Raw genomic sequence first — 24497 nt, 5'->3', positions numbered from 1 at the left:
TTTGTCACCTCAAGGGGAAGTTAACACAACTCCAGCCCCCAAGCCCTCCAACTATCTGGACCCATCAGAGTGAATCGTCCAATATGTGTTGTCTGGTTTCTCCTCTGGCATCTGCATCTCTGTCCAGTCATTAATAAAGTCAACCAGTGCTTGAGATTTGACCGCAGCACATGGCACATACTTCAACCCATGAGGCCCAATTTCAATTGCCCACTTGGCGACTCGTCCAGTAGCTTCTCTATTCTGGATGATGTCCCCCAAAGGTGCAGAGCTAACCACAGTGACTGGGTGACCTTGAAAGTAATGTTTAAGTTTCCGTCTTGCCATGAACACCCCATACACGAGCTTCTTCCAATGTGGATATCTTTGTTTAGATTCAATCAACACCTCACTGACGTAATAAACCGGCCATTGAACCGGATGTTCCTTGCCAACCTCCTTGCGCTCCACCAGAATTGCCATACTAACAGCTTGTGAGTTAGTGGCTATGTATAATAACAACGACTCTTTCTCAACTGGAGCAGCAAGAACCGGCGGCTCAGCAAGTTGTTTCTTCAGATCCTCAAAAGCAGAGTTCGCAGCGTCACTCCAAATGAAATCATTTGTTTTCTTCATCATCTGATACAACAGCATCGCCTTCTCCCCTAACCGGCTTATGAACCGGCTCAAAGCAGCAACACGACCTGCCAGCCGTTGAACGTCATTAATGCATGTTGGTTTAGCCAGGGATGTGGTTGCCTTAATTTTCTCCGAGTTAGCTTCAATACCTCGGTTGGACACCAAAAAACCCAAAAGCATGCCAGCTAGGACTCCAAAAACACACGTGTCCAGGTTAAGCATCATTTTCTAGACCTGGAGGTTATCAAAGGTCTCCTTTAGATTTGTTACCAAGGTTTCCTCTTTCCTGGACTTTACCACTATATCATCCACATAAGCATGAACATTACGCCCAATCTGATTGTGAAGGCAATTCTACATACACCATTGATAAGTTGCCCAGGCGCTCTTAAGCCCGAAGGGCATAGACACATAGCAGAAGGCTCCAAATGGAGTAATGAAAGTTGTCTTCTCCTGGTCCTTGATTGCCAGCTTGATATGATGATAACCTGAATAAGCATCCAGAAAACTCAAACGCGCACAACCCGCCGTAGCATCGATGATCTGATCAATATGGGGGAGAGCAAAAGGGTCAGCTGGACAAGCTTTGTTTAAATCGGTGTAATCCACACACATACGCCAGGTGCCGTTCTTTTTGAGTACAAGCACCGGGTTGGCCAACCACTCTGGGTGAAAGACTTCCACAATGAACCCGACCACCAAGAGCCGGGCCACCCCTTCTCCAATGGCCTTGCACCTTTCCTCGTTGAATCATCGGAGAAATTGTCTGACCGGCTTAAACTTTGGATCAATATTGAGAGTGTGCTCAGCGAGTTCTCTCAGGACACCCGGCATGTTAGAAGGTTTCCATGCAAAGATGTCCCGGTTCTCACAGATGAACTCGATGAGCGCGCTTTCCTATTTTGGATCCAAGTTGGCACTGATGATGAACTGCTTGGATGAGTCGCCGGGCACAAAATCAACCATCTTGGTGTCATCAGCTGACTTGAACTTCAACACTGGTTCCTGCTCCATTGTTGGCTTATTTAAAGACGTCATGTCTGCCGGGTCAACATTATCCTTACAAAACTTTAACTCTTCTGTTGCACAAACCGACTCAGCATATGCAGCATCTCCTTCTTCACACTCCAGGGCTATTTTCCGGCTTCCATGTACTGTAATGGTGTCCTTATAACCCAGGATTTTGAGCTGCAAATACACCTAACATGGCCGAGCCATGAACTTGGCGTAAGCCGGCCATCCAAACAGAGCATGAGATGGGATTTTGATCTTAACCACCTCAAAGGTTAATTTCTCTGCTCTGGAATCATATTCATCCCCAAAGGCTACTTCCAGTTCAATCTTACCAACTGGGTATGCCGACTTGCCAGGTACCACACCGTGAAAAACAGTGTTGGATTGCTTAAGACTATTATCAGTCAACCCCATCCGATGGAACGTCTCATAGTAGAGGATGTTGATGCTACTGTCTCCATGCATGAGTACTTTCGTGAATTTATATCCACCAACCCGAGGCGCTACTACCAAGGCTAAGTGACCTGGATTATCAACCCGGGGAGGATGATCCTCTCTGCTCCACACAATAGGCTGTTCTAACCTCCGTAAGTAACATGGAATCGCCGGTTCAACGGCATTGACAACCCTCTTGTGAAGCTTCTGGTCCCTCTTGCACAAGCTAGTGGTAAACACATGATATTGCCCACTATTCAACTGTTTTGGGTTGCTCTGATATCTGGACTGTTGCTGCTGATTACCTTGGATGGGTTGTGGATTATAACCTCCTTGATTACCCGCATGTCCCTGACCGTGAAAGCCGCCTCCACCTGAACCGGCGCCCGGGCCCTGAAAGCCGCCTCCACCTGAACCGCCGCCAAGGACGTGACTTCCATCAAATGCATTTGAATTTTTAAACGCCTTCATGATTGTGCAGTCCTTCAACAGATGGGTGGCTGGCTTCTCCCAAGTGCCATGTCTTGGACAAGGCTCATTCAACAGTTGCTCAAGGGTGGGACCTAACCCGCCCGACCGAGGTGGTTGCCTACCCTTGTGCCATTGATTGTTGCCCTGCGCATTGGTGTTAGCCACAAATTTGTCAGCCTTACGTTTATTACCTCCTTGATTCGCCGGGTTATGCTGGTGACCCTTGCCGTTGCCGTTCTTCTTTCCCTTCCCTATCTTTTCTACATCAAACACAGGGTCCTTGGTACTATCGGAATCAGCATACTTGACAAGAGCCGCCATCAATTGGCCGATATCATTGTAGTCATGTTTAAGCCGCCGTAGCTTCTGCCTCAAAGGTTCAAAAAGGTAATTTTTCTCCAACATTAAGACCGCCGAGCCGGCATCCATCTTATCAGATGAATGAATTATCTCCTTGACCCGGCGCAGCCAATGGGTTGTGGACTCACCTTCCTCTTGTTTACAATTAGTTAGGTCCACCATTGACATAGGTTGTTTGCATGTGTCCTAGATGTTCTGAATGAACCGGGCTTTTAACTCTGCCCATGAGCCGATGGAATTGGGGGGCAATCCCTTTAGCCAAGTGCGAGCTATTCCCTCTAACATCATAGTGAAATACTTAGCCATTGCCGCGTCACTGACCTCCAACAGCTCCATTGCCATCTCATAACTCTCAATCAAGGCCCCAGGCTGCAAGTCAGTCGTGTAGTTGGGCACCTTACGAGGCCCCTTGAAGTCTTTTGGCAAACGCTCATTACGTATGGCCGGCACCAGGCAGGGGACACCTCCGGTTCTTATGGCCACACTTGCCTCAACCGAGGTTGCTGGATAAGCCGGAAAAGTTTGATGAGCCGCCTGATCAGCTGCCAGTTGAACCGCGCGCTCAGCTTCTTGTCGGATCCTCTCCTGATCCGCTAAGTTAAGAGCTCCGGCATGTACTGGCTCATGCCTGCGCGGCTGGTTGCGGCGCTGAGCGTTGCTTGACATATCAGCTGAGTTCATATGCATGCTATAGCTCGGGCTCTGGCTAGGGCGAGGGGTTGAATGGATTCTGTCTCGACCGTAAGAGTATGCATCCTGCTGTGCCAGAGCTGTCTGAAGAAGCTCCCTCACCCTTCGTGTTTCGACTGCTGTCGGAGAATCGTCTTCCATCAGGAGAGCCGCCAAATGAGCCGATGTAGTAATGAGGTTTTCCAAAGGATTAGAGAAGTGACCCGGTGGTGTTGGCGCATAATGAGGCAGAGCGGTATACATGCGAGGTGGCTCCATGGCCCGCGGCTGAATCAGTGCTCCGGGTGTCGTGATCTGATTTGCTTCCAGCGGGTTACTTGGGCCGGCCCCAGATGTATGGAAAAGGTTCCTTTGATCGAGTGTCAGAGGTAGACGTGATTGAGTTTTCTGATGCCTCCTCCTCATGACCTTGTTTGACGCATTTAGATCCACCGAGAGTCGGAAAGTCTCCGCTTGAAGCTGCTCAGCACGAGCGTCCAAAGCTGCCCGCTCTGCAGCCATCCTGACCTCTTCAGCTGCTAAGTCTTCCTTGGCCTGTGCCATTTCTTCGCACAACCGTGCCACCTCTGCATCATGCTGAACCTTGTCCGCCGGTTCTACCACGACAGTCAATAGGGCCATTAGCTTATCCGTGCGGTCCATTAGTATCTGAGCTGGGGAGCGCGTGGGGTCTCCTGACCTGGCCGCTGCCGACCTGGTGGCCGTTGCTGCCGCAGCCGTGGAGTTCTGCCCGGGCTGGATGCCTGCCATGAAGACTCCAGCTCGATTCGGCGGCTCAAAGAGGTCTGGAATACTGCTGCCATCGGAACAACCCCCAAGCATGCCATCCTGGAGCTGATACAACAAGTCTGTCTCAACTGTGGATGACGTAGCATTAAGACAGATGGCCGTCTCACCACCATCCACTGATCCTTCCGAATATTCACTTCCATGGACGCAGCCCACAAATACACGTTTTACGGCGGATCGGGCCTGGGCGGGTCTCGCACATTGAGGCGTCTCGATGACGTCGGTGCAGATGTCCGGCTCATGGCTGATTCGCCGATCCGGCTGATGAAGACATGAATCCCGCCGAAGGGGACCCGGTACCCGTACTCAATTGAGCCGGCCTCGGGGCCCCAGCCTTCGTCGTCGATGTAGACCTTGTCGCGACGACTCTTGGTCATCCGGCCCACAACGTATCCCTTGAGCCCTTCGAAGTTGCGCTTCAAGAACTCACATCCACCGTGCACTGGCCCCACGGTGGGCGCCAACTATTGTGGAATTGTCGCGGCAGATGTCCTAGCGAAAGGACTTAGTCATAGGGCCATTGCAACTAGGAAGCTTAAAGGGGTTAATCGGGACAAAGGACATGAGAGATTTTATACTAGTTCGTCCCTTTACGATGATGGTAAAAGCCTACGTCTAGTTGTGTTGATATTGCTGGGGTTTCGATCACCAAGAGGCTAGTTTGCCGGCTTGGTTATCGATCTCTTGTTTCTTGCCCTAAGCCGCCACCGGGCCGTCCCCTTATATACACGGGTTGACGCCTAGTGGCCTACAGAGTCCCGGCCGGCTCATAAATTGTGTCCGGCTCGGTGACTTCTTTTACATGCCTTTCCTTACAAGTCATTCCTTACATACGGCGGTTTACAATATTGGGACTTAAGTCGCCTCTAGGCCTTTAGGCATTCTATAAGATTTAATAAACTATCTCCTTGAATGTTTACTGGGCTTCCTTTGTGACCCGCCATTGGGGCTGACCCGGCCCCTCCTGGGCGGATCATAACTGATAGCTATATCCCCAACACCGGGGATACTTTCCCGGATGTTTCCCCCCTTCGCCGGTATCACCTCCTACTGCATTAGGGCACACTCGGCACCGTTACTTGTCATGTCATGCATCAAAATGCATCTGTTTGCATTGTATTCATTGTTTCTTCCCCCTCTTCTCTCTGGTAGACTACGGGACTGGCGCCGCTGCTGGTGCCCCGATAGACTACCTTGTTGACGACCCGTCCTTGCCAGAGCAACCAGGCAAGCCCCCCCTTGATCAACCCGATATCACATATTCTTCTCTCTATTGCTTGCATTAGAGTCGTGTATCATGTTACTGTTTTCAGTTAATCCTATTCTGTTGCATAGCCTGTCATTTTTGCTACAGTGTTGACACCTTACCTACAATCCTAAATGCTTAGTATAGGATGCTAGTTTTTTCCATTAGTGGCCCTACATTCTTGTCCGTCTGCCATGATATACTATCGGGCCATGATCACTTGGGAGCTCATCACGGGTATATACTTATATAAATAATATATGATACCTGTGGTGACTAAAGTCGGGTTGGCTCATAGAGTACCCGCAAGTGATTCACGGATTGGGGCCGAAAGGACGTTTGTCCTGACGGCCCTTTAAGTTGACATTTGTGGCAGAGCGATAGGGCAAGTAGAGACCACCTAGGTGAGAGGTGGGCCTGGCCTTGGTCGGCGTTAGCAGATACTTCAATTAACATGCTTAACGAGATCTTGGTATTTGATATTAGTCTAGCCACTAGCCTACACGCACTAACCAACAACGTGGGAACAGTTATGGGCACTCGACGTTGTGGTATCAGCCGAAGCCTTCTTGATGTCAGCGACTGAGCGACGCGCGCCGGATTGGACCGTAAGCCTACGCTTGTATTAAGGGGGCTAGGTCTGCTTCTGGCCACATTTGCAACGTGTATGTGTGCAAAGGGCGATGGGCCCAGACGCCTGCGCGCATAGGATTTAGACCGGCGTGCTGGCCTCTCTGTTGTGCCTAGGTGGGGCTGCGACGTGTTGATCTTCCGAAGTCGGGCATGACCCAGGAAAGAGTGTCCGGCCATAGGGATCGAGTGTGTTGGGTTATGTGGTGCACCCTTGCAGGGAAGTTTATCTATTCGAATAGTCATGTCCCTCGGTAAAAGGATGACCCGAAATTGTACCTTGACCTTATGACAACTAGAACCGGATACTTAAGAAAATACACCCTTTCCAGTGTCAGATACAACCCGGTGATCGCTCTCTCACAGGGAGCTGAGGGGAGGATCACCGGGTAGGATTATGCTATGCGATGATACTTGGTAAACTTACCATCTACTCTGTTCTACTGCTTCAAGATGGAGGCTGCCAGAAGCGTAGTCTTTGATAGGACTAGCTATCCCCCTCTTATTTTGGCATATTGTAGTTCAGTCCATAGATACTACCCATTTCATTGATACCAATGCATATGTAGTGTAGATCCTTGCTTGTGAGTACTTTGGATGACTACTCACGGTTGCTTTGCTCCCCCTTTTCCCCCTTTCCTTTCTCCTCGGTTGTCGCAACCAGAATTTGGAGCCCAAGAGCCAGACACTGCCGTCGATGATGACTCCTACTACACTGGAGGTGCCTACTACTACGTGCAAGCCGTTGATGACGACCAGGAGTAGTTTAGGAGGATCCCAGGCAGGAGGCATGCGCCTCTTTCGATCTGTATCCCAGTTAGTGCTAGCCATATTATGGCAACTTGTTTAACTTATGTCTGTACTCAGATATTGTTGCTTCCGCTGACTCGTCTATGATCGAGCTCTTGTATTCGAGCCCTCGAGGCCCCTGGCTTGCAATATGATGCTTGCATTACTTATTTTATTTTTAGAGTTGTGTTGTGATATCTTCCCGTGAGTCCCTGATCTTGATCATACACGTTTGTGTGTATGATTAGTGTACGATTGAATCGGGGGCATCCCAAGTTAGTATCAGAGCCGACTGCCTGTAGGAATCCCCCTTCCACACTCCTTGGCTGAAGTCGAGTCTAGACATTGCAAAACTTTTACTAACATGGTTGCGTGTCTTATGGGCCCACGTCGCCATTTGGGTGGTATTAGGATCTTTTACTCCTCGATCTTTACTCTGGGACTCTGAACTCTCTTCTACTCGGGATAAACGAATTTACTAACTCTAACATTAGGATCCCGTGACCACATTCAGCCCAAAGTTGGATAAGCCATAGTTATTCCTTATAATAGTATTTTGAACAATACCCACACTATCATTTGACTCCATTGAAACATCTTTGCTTTCAGATGGAACCCACGAGGCAGGTCGTGCACTACATGACGGCCATTAGTGTCCCAGGTTCACCTGCTGTGTTAGCTGAGATGATGACCTAGCTGGGTTATCGCTGGCACCCTGAGTACACCGTGTACGAGCAGTACTAGGACTTTAACCAGGAGTAGTATCGTGCCTTCGTCCACATCTACTCTCGGTAGTATGACTCCACTACTGTGCTGCACACCGCTCATGGTGTTGGAGTGACCACCGATATGGCAGTCCACGATGCTGGTTGTGCTGCTCTGACACGTCTTCATGGAGAGTATTGGGAGTTGGACACCTCCCCTTTCAGGCACATTGCTATCGCATCCGACGAGGGTGCGGAGGGATACTACACTGCTGCCTACTCCACTATCACCCGAGAGCCCTTCCACCATCAGAACCTGGTTCTGCATGCTGATGGGCTAGATCGAGCTAATCGAGCTCTTCGCCATGAGTTGTACACCACCCATCAGCACCTTTACCGTGCTCTGACGCTATTGCACCCCTCGGTCCGATCTTGTGAGCTATCGCGATATGCGATCTACCCAGCCAGGACCGTAGCGTGAGCTGTTGCACGCCTTGGTCAAAGGGTGTCAGCTGTTGTACCCCTTGATGCCCCAGGGTGTCGGCTGGCCAGATGTGGGAGGCTACTCTCCCGCACTTGGTCCTCTTCTGCCACCGCAGCGTCAGGTTCTGCACCAGAGTATCCGCGGACCCCAGACTACTGACGTGGAGGACTTCCCGTCATGTCACTACCAGCTGTCAGGCTACACCTACCTCCATAGTTCCTCCTAGGACTAACTTAGGCTTGCTTATTAGTATTAGGTGCCTTCGCCACAAGCCCGCGTGCCGCCTATGATGTCTATAGTCTATGTACTGAACTCTATGTACAGAACTCTATGCATGATCCCTTTTATAACATATGCCGACTACTATGTAGTATCTATCATGCTCCTTTGATTATGCATGTTTAATTATGAATGATTCTTGTCCTTGCAAATTTCTCGATGTTGAACTATCCCTATTAAATTTTAGCAGGATGGTTAGACTAGGTGGTCATGGCCGTGGTGGCGATGCCCCACCACCGCCTGAATACATGCCTGGTATGATGCAACAGTTCGAGCTGAATCGCCAGTTCATGGAGAATATTATGGCTCAGTTTCCTTGCCCCAATATGAACCAGCAGCCAGCCCAAGTGACTCTGCGGGATTTCATGCGCCTGAACCCAACAATGTACCGCGGCTCAACTCATCCTCTGGATGCTGATGACTGGCTCTGTGACATCACCTATGAGATGGAGTTTGCTGATGTAGCCCCTACTAGCTATGTCACCTTTGCTTCCTTCTTTCTGAAGGTACCCGCTGCTCAATGGTGGGACAGCTACAGGCGTACTCTGCCGGTTGGAACAATCATTACCTGGCGAGAATTCCAAGATGCTTTCTGTGCCCGCATCATTCCTTAGGGAGTCATGGACCGGAAGGAGCGCGAGTTCTGCAACCGCACCGAGGGCAAGAAAACTGTGGAAGCTTATCAGCGGGATTTTCTGGGCTTATCCCGCTATGCTGAAGAAGACATTCCAACTAATGCACATAGACATGAGAAGTTCTGTGATGGCCTTCAAGCTGACATCAAGCTCGCACTTCCAGTGCATGACTTTGCTGATTTCGCCACCTTGGTGAACAAGGCCATCAATGTCGAAACTGGTCTGTAGGAACACCAGAGCTCTCACAGGCGTAACCGTGATACGGGCTCATCTTCGGGACCGCCCTCACAGAAGCGTAGGATATAGATTCCCAACGGAATGTACCAGCCAACTGCACCTACTCCAAGGCAGTCCTATGTTGCACCTCGTCAGCCTCCTCCACCACCTAAGCAGCCAAGGCTTCCAGCTCCACCACCCCGAGCTCCTGTTCCCACTCCCAATAATGGTCTGTGCTACAAGTGTGGTCAACCAGGTCACCATGCTAGGGACGGCTACCAGAATCAGAATCAACTGGCCCTTCCCACAGCTGGCCATGGAAACAACCATCCCCATAACACCAATGCCAAGTCTTATGGTCGTCTTCATGCCAACCACATTGATCTCAATGAACCTCAAGACCAGCCTGCTACTATGATGGGTACACTCCTCGTAAATTCAGTACCAGCATTCGTTTTATTTGATACAGGAGCATCGCATTCGTTCATATTAGCTGAGTTTGCATTCATGCATGGCATTAAATACGAAGAGATGAACATTGTGCTAGTGGTACACACCCCTGCGGGCCAATGTCAAACCTCTATGGTTAGTCACAACGTTCTCATTGAAATTGAAGGACTGGAATTCCTTGTCTATCCCATCGTACTGAAGTCCTGTAGCATTGATCTCATTCTGGGAATGGATTGGTTGAGAGTGCATACTGCTTCTATAGGTTGCGCCACTAAGACCATCCATCTGCTACACCCTTCCGATGAAATAATAAGCTACAATCGTCTGGTTCAGAATGGCGAGGCACGGCTTTATGCATTGAATGCATTGAACGCTACACCAGTCGAGGGCATTGAGAACATTCCCGGTGTTTGCGAATTCCAAGATGTCTTTCCTGAAGAACTTCTAGGGATTCCCCCTGCTAGAGCGGTCGAATTCATCATCGACTTGAAAGCGGGAACCACTCCTATAGCCAAATGACCCTACAAGATGCCACCGCATGAACTCATTGATCTTAAGGAGTAAATCGACAAATCTCTTCACAAAGGTTTCATTCGCCCAAGTTGCTCTCCTTGGGGAGCACCTTCTCTCTTTGTCAAGAAGAAGTATGGGACAAACTGATTGGTCCAAGACTACCATCCTATTAACCAAGCCACTATCCAGAACAAATATCCCCTCCCTCGGATCAATGATCTGTATGATCAACGGGATGGTTCATCAGTGTTCTCTAAACTCAACTTGAGGTTGGGTTACCACCAGATCCATGTTCGTGAAGAGGATACCCTAAAGACTGCCTTCATGACTCGATATCGACCATACGAGTACACCATCATGTCTTTTGGCTTAACCAATGCTCCAACCACCTTCTCTCGTCTGATGAACTATATATTCATGGATTACCTCGACAACTCCGTCATGGTTTATTTGGATGATATCCTTGTATTTCCAAGAACAAAGAAGATCATCCTGAACATCTTCGTCTTGTGCTAGAAAAGCTTCGAGAGCATCAACTCTACACTAAGTATTCCAAGTGTGAATTCTGGCTTCTCGAAGTAACCTATGTTGGGCATGTCATCTCCAAGGATGGTATTGCCATCAACCCTGAACGAGTCCAGACTATTCTCGAATGGACTCCTCCGAAGAATGTCAAGCAAGTCAGAAGTTTTCTCGGACTCGTGAGCTATTGCCGTTGATTCGTCGAGAACTTCTCCAAGATCGCCAGGCCTCTGACTGAACTGTTGCATAATGGCGTCAAGTTCCAATGGACAGAAAAATGTCAGGAAAGTTTCTAGGCAATCAAAGACAAGTTGACTTCTGGCCCAGTGCTTGCTCCACATGATACTAAGAAGGACTTCGTCATTTACTGCGCCGCTTCTCGTCAAGGATTAGGTTGTGTCCTAATGCAAGAGCGCAAAGTGATTTCTTATGCCTCTCGTTAATTACGCCCTCATGAAGAGAACTACCCAGTTCACGACCTCGATCTTGCTCCTGTCATTTATGCACTGAAGCAGTGGCGACATTACCTTCTCGGTAATCGTTCGAGATCTTCACCGGTCACCAAAGTCTGAAGTATCTGTTTACTCAGCCAGACCTGAACCTCCGTCGGCAGAGATGGATGGAGACTGTTGCAGACTTTGACTTGGGTATTTCCTATACACCATGCAAGTCTAATGTAATGGATGATGCCTTGAGCCGCAAGTCTTACTGCAACCACCTCCAGGTTCGAAAAGTTCAGCCCTCGCTTGTCGAAGAATTTAGATAGCTGAACCTCCATATTGTCCCTCCTGATGCACTCGCTCCCCCTCCCCAAGAGTTCCAAAAGATGAATCTTCATGTTGTTCCTCAGGGTTCTCTAAATACCCTAGCTGTTGAATTAGATCTTGTGGGTGATATCAAGACTATTCAATATTATGACTCTGAAGTCGAGAAGATTAAATGCTATCTCATAGAAGGAAAACTCTCATTCTTCACTATCGCCGATGATGGCGCCTTGTACTTCAAAGGCCGCGTAGTGGTACCATGCTCGAGGAAAAACCTGGATCAGACTCCAAAGGTTATGAAAGAAGCACATGATACGCCTATGTCTATCCATCCTGGTAGTACAAAGATTTACCAAGACATCCGTGAGAGATTCTGGTGGTCTAATATGAAGCAAGACATTGCTCGTTATGTTGCTGAGTGTGACGTTTGCCATCGTATCAAAGCAGAGCATCAAAGGCCTACTGGAACTCTGCATCCTATCTCTATTCCTGAATGGAAATGGGACCATGTTGAAATGGACTTCATCACTGGATTTCCCAAATCATAGAAAGTAATGATGTTATTCTTGTCGTCATTGACCGTCTTTCTAAGGTTGCACATTTTCTGGCGGTCAAAGAAACGATCACTGCTAGTCAGCTTGCAACTCTCTACATGTCCAGAATTGTTTCACTTCATGGTATTCCACTGGTTATCAGTTCGTACCATGGCAGCTTATTCACTTCCAAATTCTGGGCAAGTTTCCAAGAAGCAATGGGAACTCATCTGTCATTCAGTACTGCGTTTCATGCTCAGTCACAAGGGAAAGTTGAACGTGTCAACCAAGTTCTCGAAGACATGCTTCGAGCTTGTGTTTCCTTCGCCAAGAAATAGGAGGTATCTCTTCCGTATGCTGAGTTATCCTATAACAATAGCTATCAAGCTAGTCTGATGATGGCCCCCTTCGAAGTGTTATATGGACGAAAGGTGCCGAACCCCTCTAAACTGGTCAGAAACTGGGGAACGTCCACTCTTCGGTCCGGATATTATCCAACATGCCGAAGAACAAGTCTACATCATTCATGAGAATCTCAAGACTGCTCAGTCACGTCAGAAGAGTCTGTATGACCGCCATCACAAAGACATGGTCTATCAACCTGGCAGAAAGGCTTATCTTCGAGTTACACCAATGAAATGTGCTCACCACTTTGGGATCACGGGCAAACTAGCTCCTGGCTATATTGGTCCATTCACTATTCTCAAAAGGCGTGGAAAAGTGGCATATCAACTGGAGCTTCCGTCGAACCTTTCTCAGGTTCACGATGTGTTCCACGTGTCACAACTCCGCCGCTCCTTCAAGGACCCAATCCGAGTAGTGGATCATGAAGTGCTCGAATTGCAATAGGACCTCTCCTATAAAGAGCACCTGGTTCGCATTCTCGACCAAGTTGAACGCCGCACACGTCAGGAGGCGATCAAGTTCCTCAAGGTCTAGCGGTCGCATCACTCTAAAGACGAAGCCACTTGGGAACGTGAGGATCGCCTGCATGATGAATACCCCGCACTATTTCCTTCTACCTCCTAAATCTCGGGACGAGATTTCCTGTAGTGGAGGAGATTTGTAATGCCCGGATAATTAAGCTACAGTAAACCTCTGCTAAAGATACCACGTCACCTCTGCTACTGATGCTAATCATGTGTTACTCCAAAACGTTTCAAATTCAAATTTGAATTAATGGCAAACAACCAAAGTCTTCAAATATTAAAATAAAAATGTTCGGTTTGTGCCAAATATTGCACAGGTAATTATAGTGAAGAAAACACATTTTTAGAAAATGCTAAAATGCCCTAAAATAAATAAAACAGAAAAAGGGAAATAAATAAAAGAAAAGAAAATACAAAAACAAAACTAACAAAAAAGAACAAGAAGAAACCCACTAACCCCCTGGGCCAACCGGCCTAGCTGCCGGCCGACCAGCCCAATTGGCCCATCCGGTCCACCCCACTCACCATATCCCCCCACGTCCTGAAACCCTAACCCCCACACGCACCCACTCCCCCCCACGTCGCCACCGCCTCCCCGGATCCGATCTGGATTGGGGCCCGGCTCCGCCCCCGCCGCTCGACGCGTGACTCCGCCCCACCCCTGATGCCGCTGGACCTCGTCGCCACCTCGCCGGATCGCCACCCCGTCGTCAACACCGTCGCCTTCGTCCCCGCACCCCACTGGCCCGAACCTTACACTACCCCGTGAGCCCCACCTCTCCTCGCCCGGTCACCGCGCGCCCGCGCCGTCCAGCATGCGCACGCCGCCGCACAGGCCGCGCCTGGCCTGCTCCCTACCGTGCACATTAGAGTAGTGTAGCATGTTACTATTTTCGGTTAATCCTATTCTGTTGCATAGCTTGTCATTGTTGCTACAATGTTGATACCTTTCCCGCAATCTGATAACCCACAAGTATAGGGGATCGCAACAGTTTTCGAGGGTAGAGTATTCAACCCAAATTTATTGATTTGACACAAGGGGAGCCAAAGAATATTTTCAAGTATTAGCAGCTGAGTTGTCAATTCAACCACACCTAGAAACTTAATATCTGCAGCAAAGTGTTTAGTAGCAAAGTAATATGATAGTAGTGGTAACACTAGCAAAAGGTAATGATAGCAAAAGTAATGTTTTTGGTGTTTTGTAGTGATTGTAACAGTAGCAACGGAAATGGAAATAAGCGAAGAATCAATATATGAAAAGCTCGTAGGCATTGGATCGGTGATGGAGAATTATGACGGATGCGGTTCATCAAGTAACAGTCGTAACCTAGGGTGACAAAGAACTAGCTCCAATTCATCAATGTAATGTAGGCATGTATTCCGAATATAGTCATACGTGCTTATGGAAAAGAACTTGCATGACATCTTTTGTCCTACCCTCCCATGGCAGCGGGGTCCTAGCGGAAACTAAGGGATATTAAGGCCTCCTTTTAATAGAGTACCGGACCAAACGTTAACACATAGTGAATACATGAACTCCTCAAACTACGGTCATCACCGGGAGTGGTCCCGATTATTGTCACTTCGGGGTTGCCGGATCATAACACATAGTAGGTGACTATAGACTTGCAAGATAGGATCACGGACTTTCCTATATTGATGAAGACTTAATAGGTTCAGATCTAAAATCATGGCACTCGGGCCCTAGTGACAAGCATTAAGCATAGCAAAGTCATAGCAACATCAATATCAGAACATAGTGGATACTAGGGATCAAACCCTAACAAAACTAACTCGATTACATGATAAATCTCATCCAAGACATCACCGTCCAGCAAGCCTACGATAGAATTACTCACGCACGGCGGTGAGCATCATGAAATTGGCGATGGAGGATGGTTGATGATGATGATGGCGATGGATTCCCCTCTCCGGAGCCCCGAATGGACTCTAGATCAGCCCTCTCGAGAGGTTTTAGGGCTTGGCGGCGGCTCTGTATCGTAAAACGCGCTGAATCCATCTACCTGATTTTTTTCTCCCCGAAATTGAATATATGGAGTTGGAGTTGAGGTCGGTGGAGCGTCAAGGGGCCCACGAGGTAGGGGCGCGTCAGGGGGGCAGGCGCGCCCCCACCCTTGTGGCTTGGGTGTGGGACCCCTGGTCTTGATCATTTGCCAGTATTTTTTATTATTTCCAAAAAGATGCTGCATGAAGTTTTAGGTCATTCTGAGAACTTTTGTTTCTGCACATAAATAACACCATGGCAATTCTACTGAAAACAACGTCAATCTGGGTTAGTTCCATTCAAATCATGCAAGTTAGAGTCCAAAACAAGGGCAAAAGTCTTTGGAAAAGTAGATAAGATGGAGACGTATCAACTCCCCCAAGCTTAAACCTTTGCTTGTCCTCAAGCAATTCAGTTGACAAACTGAAAGTGATAAAGAAAAACTTTTACAAACTTTGTTTGCTCTTGTTGTTATAAATATGTAAAGCCAGCATTCAAGTTTTTAGCAAAGATTATGAACTAACCATATTCACAATAGCTCTCAAGTCTCATGTTTACTCATATCAATGGCATAATCAACTAGCGAGCAATACTAATAAATCTCGGATGACAACACTTTCTCAAAACAATCATAATATGATATAACAAGATGGTATCTCGCTAGCCCTTTTTGAGACCGCACAACATAAATGCAGAGCACCTTTAAAGATCAAGGACTGACTAGACATTGTAATTCATGGTAAAAGAGATCCAGTCAAGTCATACTGATGTGAACTAATAGTAATGAATGCAAATGACAGTGGTGCTCTCCAACTGGTGCTTTTTAATAAGAGGAACATGACTCAACATGAAAGTAAATAGATAGGCCCTTCGCAGAGGGAAGCAGGGATTTGTAGAGGTGCCAGAGCTTGGTTTTGAAATAGAGGTGAATAATATTTTTGAGCGGTATACTTTCATTGTCAACATAACAACCAAGAGATGGCGATATCTTCCATGCTACACACATGTGGGTAGGGCGTGCCCTCCACCCTCGTGGCCAGGTGCTTGCCCCTCCTGCTATGTTCTCAGTGCCAGGTATTCTCAAATATTCCAGAAAAAATCATATTCCATTTTCAGGGCATTTGGAGAACTTTTATTTTCGGGGTATTTTTATATTGCACGGATAAATTAGAAACTAGACAGAAAAATACTATTTTTACTTTATTTCAACTAAATAACAGAAAGTAGAAAAAGGGTACATAAGGTTGTGCCTTCTTGTTTCATCCATCTCATGCTCATCAAAAGGAATCCACTAACAAGGTTGATCAGGTCTTGTTAACAAACTCATTCCGAATAACATGGAACCGGAGAAATTTAAAATAACACTATGTTACCTCAATGAGGATATGCACATCCCCAATAATAAGAATATCATATTTCTTCTTGACAGTAGGAAGAGGAAATTCAAAACCTCGAAATATAATCGATGGAATTTTTCCAATAGAGTTGATACTATGAACTTGAGGTTGTTTCCTCGGAAAGTGTAATATATGCTCATTAACATTAACATGAAAAGTGATATTGCCTTTGTGGCAATCAATAACAGCCCCTGCAGTATTCAAAAAGGGTCTTCCAAGAATAATAGACATACTATCGTCCTCGGGAATATCAAGAATAACAAAGTTCGTTAAAATAGTAACATTTGCAACCATAACAGGCACATGCTCACAAATACCGACAGGTATAGCAGTTGATTTATCAGCCATTTGCAAAGATATTTCAGTACGTGTCAACTTATTCAAATCATGTCTACGATATAAAGAGAGGCATAACACTAACACCGGCTCCAATATCACATAAAGCAGTTTTAACATAGTTTCTTTTGATGGAGCATGGGATAGTAGGTACTCCTGGATCTCCATGTTTCTTTGGTATTCCACCTTTAAAAGTATAATTAGCAAGCATGGTGGAAATTTCAGCTTCCGGTATCTTTCTTTTATTTGTAACAATATCTTTCATGTACTTAGCATAAGGATTCATTTTGAGCATATCAGTTAATCGCATACGTAAAAAGATAGGTCTAATCATATCAGCAAAGCGCTCAAAATCCTCATCATCCTTTTTCTTGGATGGTTTGGGAGGAAAAGGCATGGGTTTCTGAACCCAAGGTTCTCTTTCCTTACCGTGTTTCCTAGCAACAAAATCTCTCTTATCATAACGTTGATTCTTTGATGGTGGGTTATCAAGATCAACAGCAGGTTCAATTTCTACATCATTATCATTGCTAGGTTGAGCATCATCATGAACATCATCATTAACATTTTCATTAGGTTCATGTTCATTACCAGATTGTGTTTCGGCATCAGAAATAGAGATATCATTTGGATTCTTAGGTGGTTCAGCACTAGGTTCACTAGAGGCATGCAAAGTCCTATCATTTTCCTTTTCCTTCTTTTCAGAAGGACTAGGTGCATCAATATTATTTATCTGAGAATCTTGTTCAATTCTCTTAGGGTGGCCTTCAGGATACTAAGGTTCCTGAGTCATTTTACCAGTTCTAGTAGCCACTCTAACAGCATAGTCATTATTCTTACTATTCAATTCATCGATCAAATCATTTTGAGCCTTCAGTACTTGTTGTACTTGAGTCGTAACCATAGAGGCATGTTTACTAATGAGTTTAAGTTCACCCTTAACTCTAGACATATAATCACCCAAGTGTTCAATCATATAAGCATTTTTTAACTGTCTACCAAAATAAGCATTAAAATCTTCTTGCTTAACCATAAAGTTATCAAATTCATCCAAACATTGGCTAGCAACCTTAGTAGGAGGGATTTCAGCTTTATCATATCTATAGAGAGAATTTACCTTTACTACCTGTGTCGGGTTATCAAGACCATGAGTTTCTTCAATAGGTGATGGATTAAGATCATATATTTCTTCAACAGGCGGTAAATTAAGCCCATGTATTTCTTCAATAGGAGGTAAATTCTTAACATCTTCAGCTTTAATACCTTTTTCTTTCATAGATTTCTTTGCCTCTTGCATATCTTCAGGACTGAGAAATAGAACACCTCTTTTATTCGGAGTTGGTTTAGGAATAGGCTCAGGAGCTGGCTCAGGAAGTGTCCAATTATTTTCATTTGTCAACATATTATTCAATAGAATTTCAGCTTCATCCGGTGTTCTTTCCCTGAAAACAGAACCAACACAACTATCCAGGTAATCTCTGGAAGCATCGGTTAGTCCATTATAAAAGATATCAAGTATTTCATTTTTCTTAAGAGGATGATCAGGCAAAGCATTAAGTAACTTGAGAAGCCTCCCCCAAGCTTGTGGGAGACTTTCTTCTACAATTTGCACAAAATTATATATATCCCTCAAAGCAGCTTGTTTCTTATGAGTAGGGAAATATTTAGCAGAGAAATGATAAATCATATCCTGGGGACTACGCACACAACCAGGATCCAGAGAATGAAACCATATCTTAGCATCACCCTTTAATGAGAACGGAAATATTTGAAGGATATAAAGGTAACGAGATTTCTCATCATTAGTGAATAGGGTGGCTATATCATTTAATTTAGTAAGATGTGCCACAACAGTTTCAGATTCATAGCCATGAAAAGGATCAGATTCAACCAAAGTAATTATATCAGGATCAACATAGAATTCATAATCCTTATCAGTAACACAGATAGGCGAAGTAGCAAAAGCAGGGTCAGGTTTCATTCTAGCATTAAGAGATTGCTGCTTCCATTTAGCTAATAACCTCTTGAGCTCGTATCTATCTTTGCAAGCAAAAATATCTAAAGCAGCTTCCTTTTCCAAAACATAACCCTCAGGAATAACAGGCGATTCATATTTATTAGGGGGAGAGTCTTCATCATCACTTTCATCAATATTATCAGTTTCAATATTTTCATTCTCTCTAACCCTAGCAAGTTGTTCATCAAGAAATTCACCAACTGGCGCAGTAGTATCAAGCATAGAAGTAGTTTCATCATAAGTATCATGCATAGCAGAAGTGGCATCATCAATAACATGCGACATATCAGAACGAATAGCAGAAGCAGGTTTAGGTGTCGCAAGCTTACTCAAAACAGAAGGTGAATCAAGTGCAGATCTAGATGGCAGTTCCTTACCTCCCCTCGTAGTTGAGGGATAAATATTGGGTTTTGGATCTCTCAAGTTCTTCATAATGATAAGCAGATATAAATCCCAAGTGACTCCAAGAATAGAGCTATGCTCCCCGGCAATGGCGCCAGAAAATAGTCTTGATAACCCACAAGTATAGGGGATCGCAACAGTTTTCGAGGGTAGAGTATTCAACCCAAATTTATTGTTTCGACACAAGGGGAGCCAAAGAATATTCTCAAGTATTAGCAGCTGAGTTGTCAATTCAACCAGACCTGGAAACTTAATATCTGCAGCAAAGTGTTTAGTACCAAAGTAATACGATAGTAGTGGTAACACTAGCAAAAGATAATGATAGCAAAAGTAATGTTTTTGGTGTTTTGTAGTGATTGTAACAGTAGCAACGGAAATGGAAATAAGCGAAGAATCAATATATGAAAAGCTCGAAGGCATTGGATCGGTGATGGAGAATTATGATGGATGCAGTTCATTAAGTAACAGTCGTAACCTAGGGTGACAAAGAACTAGATCCAATTCATCAATGTAATGTAGGCATGTATTCCGAATATAGTCATACGTGCTTATGGAAAACAACTTGCATGACATCTTTTCTCCTACCCTCCCGTGGCAGTGGGGTACTAGTGGAAACTAAGGGATATTAAGGCCCCCTTTTAATCGAGTACCGGACCAAAGCATTAACACATAGTGAATACATGAACTCCTCAAAATACGATCATCACCGAGAGTGGTCCCGATTATTGTCACTTTGGGGTTGTCGGATCATAAAACATAGTAGGTGACTATAGACTTGTAAGATAGGATCACAAACTCTCATATATTGATGAAAACATAATAGGTTCAGATCTGAAATCATGGCACTCGGGCCCTAGTGACAAGCATTAAGCATAGCAAAGTCATAGCAACATCAATCTCAGAACATAGTGGATACTAGGGATCAAACCATAACAAAACTAACTCGATTACATGATAAATATTGTCCAACCTATCACCATCCAGCAAGCCTACGATGGAATTACTCACGCACGGCGGTGAGCATCATGAAATTGTTGATGGAGGATGGTTGATGATGATGATGGCGACGGATTCCCCTTTCCGGAGCCCCAAACGGACTCCAGATCAGCCCTCCCGAGAGGTTTTAGGGCTTGGCGGTGGCTCTGTATCATAAAACGCGATGAATCCTTCTCCCTGATTTTTTTTCTCCCCCAAGTGAATATATGGAGTTGGAGTTGAGGTTGGTGGAGCGTCAGGGGGCCCACGAGGTAGGGGGCGCGCCTAGGGGCAGGCGTGCCCCCACCCTCGTGGCTAGGGTGTGGGCCCCCTAGTCTTGATCTTTTGCTAGTATTTTTTATTATTTCCAAAAAGACGCTCCGTGAAGTTTCAGGTCATTCTGAGAACTTTTATTTCTGCACAGAAATAACACCATGGCAATTCTGCTGAAAACAGCGCCAGGCCGGGTTAGTTCCATTCAAATCATGCAAGTTAGAGTCCAAAACAAGGGCAAAAGTGTTTGGAAAAGTAGATACGACAGATACGTATCACAGTCCTAAATGCTTAGTATAGGATGCTAGTTTTTTCCATCAGTGGCCCTACATTCTTGTCCGTCTGCCATGCTATACTATCGGGTCATGATCACTCGGGAGGTGATCACGGGTATATACTTATATACATAATATATGATACCTATGGTGACTAAAGTCGGGTCGCTTCATAGAGTACCCGCGAGTGTTTCGCGGATTGGGACCGAAAGGACGTTTGTTGTGACAGCCCTCTGAGTGGACCTTTGTGGCGCAGCGACATGGAAGGTTGAGACCACCTAGGTGAGAGGTGGGCCTGGCCCTAGTTGGCGTCCGTAGATACTTCAATTAAGATGCTTAACGAGATCTTGGTATTTGATATGAGTCTGGCCACTGGCCTATACACACTAACCAACTAAGCGGGAACAGTTATGGACACTCGACGTCATGGTATCAGCCGAAGTCTTCTTAACGTCAGCGACTTATTGGCATGCGCAGAATTGGATTGTAAGACTGCGCTTGTATTAAGGGGGCTAGGTCTGCTTCTGGCCGTGTTCGCAACACGCAGGTGTGCAAATGGCGATGGGCCCAGACCCCTGCATGCATGGGATTTAGACCGGCATGCTCACCTCTCTATTGTGCCTAGGTGGGGCTGTGATGTGTTGATATTCCAAGGTCGAGCATGACCCAGGAAAGTGTATCCGGCCAGAGGGATCGAGCATGTTGGGATATGTGGTGCACCCCTGCAGGGAAGTTTATTTATTCGAATAGCTGTGTTCCTCGGTAAAACAATGACCCGGAGTTGTACCTTGACCTTATGACAACTAGAATCGGATACTTAATAAAATACACCCTTTCAAGTGCTAGATATGACCCGGTGATCGCTCTCTCACAGGGTGACGAGGGGAGGATCGCCGGGTAGGATTATGCTATGCGATGATACTTGGTTAACTTACCATCTACTCTCTTCTACTGCTTCAAGATGGAGGCTGCTCGAAGCGTAGTCTTCGATAGGACTAGCGATCCCCCTCTTATTTTGGCATTATGCAGTTCAGTCCACAGATACTACCCATTTCATTGGTACCAATGCATATGTAGTGTAGACCCTTGCTTGCGAGTACTTTGGATGAGTACTCACGGTTGCTTTGCTCCCCCTTCCCCGCTTTCCTTTCTTCTCGGTTCTCGCAACCAGATGCTGGAGCCCAAGAGCTAGAAGCCACCATCAATGACAACTTCTACTACACTAGAGGTGCCTACTACTACGTGCGAGCCGCCGCCGACGACCAGGAGTAGTTTAGGAGGATCCCAGGCAGGAGGCCCACACCTCTTTCGATCTGTATCCCAGTTTGTGCTAGCCATCTTATGGCAACTTGTTTAACTTATGTATGTACTCAGATATTGTTGCTTCCACTGACTCGTCTATGATCGAGCTCTTGTATTCAAGCCCTCAAGGCCCCTGGCTTGTAATATGATGCTTGTATGACTTATTTTATTTTTAGAGTTGTGTTGTGATTTCTTCGCATGAGTCCCTGATCTTGATCATACACGTTTGAGTGTATGATTAGTGTACGATTGAAACGGGGGCATCACAATCAGCAACTACAAATAAAGTATTAAGAATTAATTCTAACCATAGCATTAAACTTTTGGATCCAATCGGTCCCTTACAAAATATCGCATAAACTGGGGTTTAAGCTTCTGTCACTCTCACAACCCATCATCTAATTGCTACTCCACAATGCATTCCCTTAGGCCCAAATATGGTGAAGTATCATGTAGTCGACGTTCACATGACACCACTAACGGAATCACAACATACATACTATCAAAATATCGAACCCATATAGAGTTCACATGATTACTTGCAACATGATTTCTCCCGTGACCTCAAGAACAAATGTAACTACTCACAAATGATAATCAGGCTCAAGATCAGAGAGGTATTAAATAGCATATCGGATCTTAACATATAATCTTCCACCAAATAAACCATATAGTAATCAACTACAAGATGTAATCAACACTACTAGTCACCCACAAGCACTAATCTATTGTTCTGGTAACAAGGTTGAACACAAGAGATGAACTAGGGTTTGATATGAGATGGTGCTGTTGAAGATGTTGATGGGGATTGCCCTCCCCAAGATGGGATATTTGTTTGGTGATGATGAGGACGATGATTTCCCCCTCCGGGAGGGAAGTTCCACCGGCGAAATCGCTCCGCCGATGGGCAAAAGTGCTCCTACCCAAGTTTCGCCTCAAGACGGCGGCGCTCCATCCCAAAAGTCCTCTACTTATTTTTTTCTAGGTCAAAATGACCTATATACTAGAAGATGGGCACCAGAGGTGGGCTTGGGTGAGCACAGCCCACCAGGGCGCGCCTGGGCTCCCTAGCGCGCCTAGGTGGGTTGTGCCCACCTGGTGGGCCCCCTCTGGTAGTTATTTGCTCCAATATTCATCATATATTTGATAAAAATCTCCGTGAAGTTTCAGCTTGTTTGGAGTTGTGCAGAATAGGTGGCGTGACATAGTTTTTCCAGGTCCAGATTTCCAGCTGCCGGAATTCTCCCTCTTTGTGTATACCTTGCATATTATGAGAGAAAAGGCATTAGAATTACTCCAAAAATCATTATTATGGATAAAAACATCATAAATAATAGTAAGGAAACATGATGCAAAACGGACGTATCAGTGGACGCCGGGATGATGAAGATGACCACCGGTGATGTTTTCCCCCTCCGGCAGGGTGCCAGAACAGGGTCCAGATTGGGTTTTCGTGGCTACAAAGGCTTGCGGCGGTGGAACTTCCGATGTAGGGTTATTTCTAGGGGTTTCTGAATATATAGGATTTTTGGGCGTCGGTTTCATGCTGAGATGGGCCTTGAGGGGCCCACTACCCACCAGGGTGAGCCAGCCCCCTCGTGCACCCTGGTGCCCACTAGGGCCCTCGTGACTCTTATGGCCCTCCCACAAAGCTTCTAGTGCCTCTTTCCATAAAAACAATCGTCAAAAAGTTTCACTGCATTTGGAGAACTTTGATTTCTACACAAAAAACGACAACACGGTAGTTCTGTTGAAAACAACGTCAGTCCAGGTTAGTTCCATTTAAATCATATGAAATTGCACCCAAACCATATAAAATTGTTGTAAACATGGCATGGACTTCCTAAATTATAGCAATTTCATTAATAAAAACTAACTAAATAAATGGAAAATGAAAATTATTAGAATTATTTTTTTCTTCAAATAAAAAAACCTCTTTTTTATACATAGGTCGCCGATTCGGCATTGGTTAAAAAACGACAGGGTGCCCCCTTTTTCTAGTAAATAGTGGAGCGAAGAGGAACATTGAACGGGACACTCTTGTCATCGATTATCCAATTTCCCTCCTTTCTATTTCGACAAAGAAAACATTTAGGTATTGGTAATAGGAATCCCACTATGATTTGCAGAAAAAGATAGATGTTATAATAATCCATAAATAATATATAGAATCAGGCACCCTTAGAAACTTCTTGGTTCGACTCCACATCATGCTGGAGGCTCCCATGCGAAACCTAACCAATCTAGGAGACACCACTCCCCAAAACGTAATAGGCGGTGTGATGATGAGGAACTCCTTGCTCTTGTGCTTCAAATGATAGTCTCCCCAACACTCAACTCTCTCTCTCTCTCTCACACAGATTTGGCAATGGCGGAAGAAGGATTTGAGCAGAAAGCAACTTGGGGAAGGCTAGAAATCAAGGTTCAAATGGTAGGAATGAAAT

This window comes from Triticum dicoccoides, chromosome 4A (assembly GCF_002162155.2).
Source record: "Triticum dicoccoides isolate Atlit2015 ecotype Zavitan chromosome 4A, WEW_v2.0, whole genome shotgun sequence".
NCBI lineage: Eukaryota > Viridiplantae > Streptophyta > Magnoliopsida > Poales > Poaceae > Triticum > Triticum dicoccoides.
This window is presented reverse-complemented; position numbering follows the sequence as displayed.